The sequence below is a fragment of the Gavialis gangeticus genome, unplaced genomic scaffold, assembly GCF_001723915.1.
Source record: "Gavialis gangeticus isolate Ggan-Ray unplaced genomic scaffold, GavGan_comp1, whole genome shotgun sequence".
Classification (NCBI taxonomy): domain Eukaryota; kingdom Metazoa; phylum Chordata; order Crocodylia; family Gavialidae; genus Gavialis; species Gavialis gangeticus.
The window spans coordinates 5167455-5172524 of NW_017729003.1; the positions used below are offsets into that span (position 1 = coordinate 5167455).

The window sequence follows — 5070 nt, forward strand, 5'->3', positions numbered from 1 at the left end:
TTTTTCTTTTTCTTTTTTTTTTTGTTATTTAAATAATGGCCTTGAACTACAACATCCAATTCAGAAAGACGTTTTTACGTAAAACTGCACCAAGGAAAATAAACGTGGAAAGCTTGCAGAATTCGTCCTGTAGTATGTGGCATTTTGGGATCAATGTGGATCTTTATTCAAACTTTCAAGTGTGTACTATTTTTCCCTGCTAGTAATAAATGTGTGAATACAAAAATAGAAAAAGAATGTGATGGTAGATAGTATTTGTGCTGGCGGAATATTAGGCTTAATCTTTATTTATATTTTTAAGACAGAAAACCAATTACTTATGTGACAGTGTTTATATTTAGATTCTTTATGTTCACTATATTTAATTTGGGATTTTAAAAAATATTTGAATGCAATAAAAGTTTTATTTACTAGTCCAATCTTCACCATACTACCTACACTTTATGTCTAGCACCACTGCAAAATAGTAGATCAATATCACAGATTTGTTCAGAGTGAAAACAGATAGTCATATCCATAAACTGCAGTATTACCATAATTTTACCTGATTAGTGCTGATGCTGACTCTTCCTTAAAAGCCTTTTAAAACTGGCTCTGCAATTAATATTAGCTTTTATGTTGCCCCAGTTACCTCCCTATGTGTATTAAATGGTGTCTCTTATTCTATTAAGGCTTCAGCTTGCACTGTTCTGGTTGTTTACAGTTTTGCAATGACTCGTCTTATACCAATCAGCAATTTTTTTAATTACCTTGTATCTATTTGCCAATAAATTAAAAGGTTATATGTTAAATATGATACCTCAAATTAATTTTTTACATAGTAAATTCTATGTAAAACTAAGCAATTTCTGTTTTGAAGATATATATTAGCTTAATAATACTGCTGCTATAACTTTCATTTTAATAGTTTCATATTTACAAGATTCAATTACGCATTTTGCTGCATATTTCAATTATGCAATGTCTTGAAATGTTGATATTAGAATACTTGCATACATCTGATTAACAGGATACAATGAAAGTGGCTGTAAAGATACCTGTCATTATTATTATTATAGTTCGGTTCTAACAGCTGTTCTACTTTTGCATAATTCCAGCAATGCAAACATGGCAGACGGTTAGCTTAATCAACCAGCTGGGAAATCAGCAGACAACAAAGGAAGGAGGCCACTGCAGTGCTGCTGCACTCCAGCCACCTTCAGCTTTCCCAGGAGCCCTTCAGGTAATACTATAACTAGGTAAAACTTAGTACATCCCTAAGACAGAAGTTCCTGACTGATCTTAAGAACAGGGAGCTATAAATATTACACACAGCAACCTATTCTATTGTTCTTACCAATTTCCTGAGTGGAACATTGCCGCTTGAGACCTAGGTTTTGCATCTTTTGTTTTCAGATAACTTCTCCCCAGGTTTGGCCTGTAGTGCCCAAAAATAACAAAATGACCAAAGCAAAAGGCCTCTAAGTTTACTCTACTTTATCTCATGTTCATCACAATAAAAATATTAAAGAAAATATTATTATAGTATAATGAAAACTAAATAAAGCAGAAAAACACATTATATGCGATGTCACAAGTAAGATAATAATTAAAAAAAAAATCTTGTTCCATTCTCTTTAAAAGTGAGAAGGATGGACTGAGGAAGAGATTTCCGCTGTAGAGGGGGCAGGATTGATGTTAGACTGCACCCCCTCCCTGCCCAACAACTGCAGGGATCTGGTCCCATGGGGATCTGAGATTCTTCCCCTGCTCTCTACCACAGCCCAGTGATCCACTTAGAGTTCGTGGAGGAAACAGGAGGGGGTGGAGGACTGGAGTGGGGCTGGGAAGGTGGTGGGGTGAGCTGGGCAGTCTTGACAGGGCTCTCCGGAAACAGTGGTGCTGGGCTGTGTCCATATCCATATAAGGGGGCAGGGGGAATGGGAGTGAGGTGCCAGGTCCTGGTGAGGATGTAATACCCACAGTTTGCAGGTGGGAAGTGGTGGGTTCAATCTGCCAGGCCCCACTTCCTTCTGTCCAAAAACTGTGGCAATCCGACCCTACCATGACCTGAGAACTTGCCCCTGCCCCTCACACAGTCTCTGGGGACTGTAGAGGCGGGATGTGTCTGTGTGAAGGTGGGGGTAGTTTATCAACTCCCTGCAGGGGCAGGATTTCCACAGGTTGAGGGCAAGAGTAGGTGCACTTAATCTGCCAGAATCTGCCCACCTGTTCAAAAACTGCAAGCATCTGGCCAGCCCCTCCCGCCCTCCCAAGTGTCCTGGCCCTTCAGGTATGGTCTATAACTGAGGCTCTGTTTTGGCCCCTGCTGAACATATTCATGCAATCCAGACAGGGTGGAGGGCAGGGAGGAGAGAGGGAATGAGGTTAGCCAGGCCATGTTGCACTGGGATGTAAGTCAGGATTCTCTGGGGTGGTGGTGGGCCACGTACAGGAAGGGGAGGGGAGATTAAGGAGATGCTGCATGGCAGAGGGGAGGTCTGGGGCAGGCTGGTTTGTGTCTCTGCAGTGGGGGACAAGGGTCTCTGGGGACTGTGAGGGATGGCTGGTTTCTGTCTAGATGAGAGTAGAGAGTTGCAGGTCTTTGAGGAGGCGGGGACAGGCCATGTCCAGGCAGAGCAGAGTTTAGAGGGCTCTGGATGGTAGAGGTAGCAGTGGACCATGCTTGGGTTCTGGTGGGTGGCTTTCTCCTGCCAATACCAGTTGGAGAAGGTAGGGTGTGCAGAGAGGCTGGGCTTTCCAAGCCCCTCAGCTGTCACAGGAAGGGGCTGTCATGTCAGTCAAGCTGCAGCAGTGGAGTGCAGCCTCAGTCACAGAGTGGGTCCCTGGAGAGGGAGGACAGAAGCAGAGCACACTGCATCCCCAATTGATTGGGGTTGTGTGCATTCATTCAACTGCTTGCACCCTGATTAGCAATTCAAACTTGTCTGATGCATTGGACATTTAAATGGTTGAAGCGAACGCTTGTTCACAGTCACTGTAACTGCAATTTCATTGGCTGAAATGCAACCTTTGTAATTTGCCTAAGTGTATGTTGCTAAAGTTAATTGTTAATTGCATGTTTAGTCAGCAGTGCAAATGGATGTGTAGAAAACTCATAAATCAGATTGGTTGCGTTTATAAGTAACATTTCCATATCAGACAATTTGTGTTTATATACAGTAGATCAAGCTATGGAAACATTCAAATTGCAAATGAGCTGTTGTACAGATAAATGATACTAAACCTGCCTCCAACATTGTAACCAAGCAGAAGATATATAAAATAGTTCTCAAAACTTCAGTTGTGAAAGTAATAGTCAAAACAAAATTTTCAGGTCATAACAGGCACCCATATTTCTTTTCACTTGGCATCTAACTTGTGTGCTTTAAAAAGTCTCCTATGATTTTTCTTCCATGTCAAACAAATTTCAAATTTTAAACACCTTGAATCCTCATGGAAAATAACCAAAGCAGTTCCATTCATTCCAACAGTTATTTAATCCATTTGACATATTTTCTTGAAGCTGAGAAAATGATCCTTCTCACAAAACACAGAACTAAGTAATTATGTATTACTAATATATGCATACTATGACACCACTGTGCTATGCACTGGACAATCAGGAAAAAATAAATGGTTCTTACCAGAACAAACACACAAAGCAGTCAGCAAGTTCCAGGTAGAAAGAAGTATTTGCTTTCTCTGTGATTTGATCCTTTACCACACACTACTCCTTTGTGCAGAAGTAGTGCAAGGTAAGGCTGGTGTCATATACTCAATTTAAGACTTACCAATGGGCTTATTACATGGTAAATTCAGGCAGCTTCTGAAGCTCTTAACACCTGGACTGGCTGCATGTTAACACCTTTTAAGCAGCTTAAAACATTCATTATTCGGTTTAGCATTATGCCACTCCAGGGCACAATTACCTCCAATCCACCTAATTTTGTCCCTGTTCTATTACCATGTGGCCACTTCCCACCACTATTTTCCCCAAGCTGAAGTCCTCCAGTATCCCAGAATGCTCTAAAAGCTCTGAGGTGCCCAATCCTTCCCCTCACCCCGGAATGCCTGGTGGCTGTGGTGCCTCCCACGCAGCACCATTAAAAAAAAAAGGATTGGGCTCCTTGGAGCTCAGAACAAGCGAGTTCCATGACTGTAGCCCTAGAGCTCTCTGATCTCACTGAAACTGACACAGCAGCTCTAGGCTCAGAGCAGGGATGTTGGGGGCCAAGCTGGTGGCCCCTCTCTGAACATAGAGCTACTGTGGCAGTTTCAGTGAGACCAGAGAGCTCCTGGGAAGCTGCTTCCCCAGGTCTTTTTGGTCGTGCTGAAACTGATATGGTGGTGGACCCACTCTCTCTCTGCTGCGAGCTGCAAGAGCGTTCTGCTCACTAAGCCTCTAGTGGCAATTCACAGCTCTGCAGGTGAAGGACAGCAAGAACAGGGTTTTTTGCCTTACTATGTGACTTGGGTTTACAGCATAGGTCTAACCAGGTCCTAAGTATAGTTAAAATGAAAGCAGATGCATGTTTAAGCAGTTTAGCCCACTTGAAGCTTCCTTGTAAGGTTGCAAAATTGTTCCCTCTCAGCTGAGGGCTATCTCCTAACAAGTACTAACTTTAGTCACTATAGTCCAGTGATCTGCAGCTGTTGCAAATGAATGTATGACAAGGCCCTTATTCAGTAGAAGAACCAAAGATCTGACTTTAGCATGGCTCTGTAGCACTTCTGACAATCTGGCCATGAATACCCTGCTTTCTCAGGTGCCCTAATAGTGGACATGATGTAAAAACCTCCCCCTCAAAAAGGCTTCTTTTCCCAACCACCCCACTCTTTGTCAGTGCTTTCAGGGAACAACACTGATCTAGGGAATATGACCTTTTCTGAAAAACTGCTATCACCAATGTCTTTATTAACATTGTTCTCCTAGTCCTCCCCTCCCTCATGGCTGCCTTGCCCACTTTCCCAGATCCTGGTCCATTAAAAAAACAAACCCCCCAAAATCACTGACTTGTTCTTGGCAGCAGGGATCGCCCCCCCCACCAGGCAGGAGCTGATGTGTTTTGGGTTTGTTTGTTTTTTTTT

The 5070-nt window shown here is 42.5% G+C and overlaps 1 long non-coding RNA gene across 1 annotated transcript in view; it reads left to right on the forward strand.

The window, feature by feature from the left end:
* Nucleotides 1-638: 638 nt before the first annotated feature.
* LOC109291036 overlaps nt 639-5070 on the forward strand; it is an 18605-nt gene continuing 14173 nt past the window's right edge. Inside the window, exon 1 of the long non-coding RNA XR_002095737.1 lies at nt 639-651. This is a non-coding gene — a long non-coding RNA (uncharacterized LOC109291036). The remainder of the gene's footprint in view (nt 652-5070) is intronic.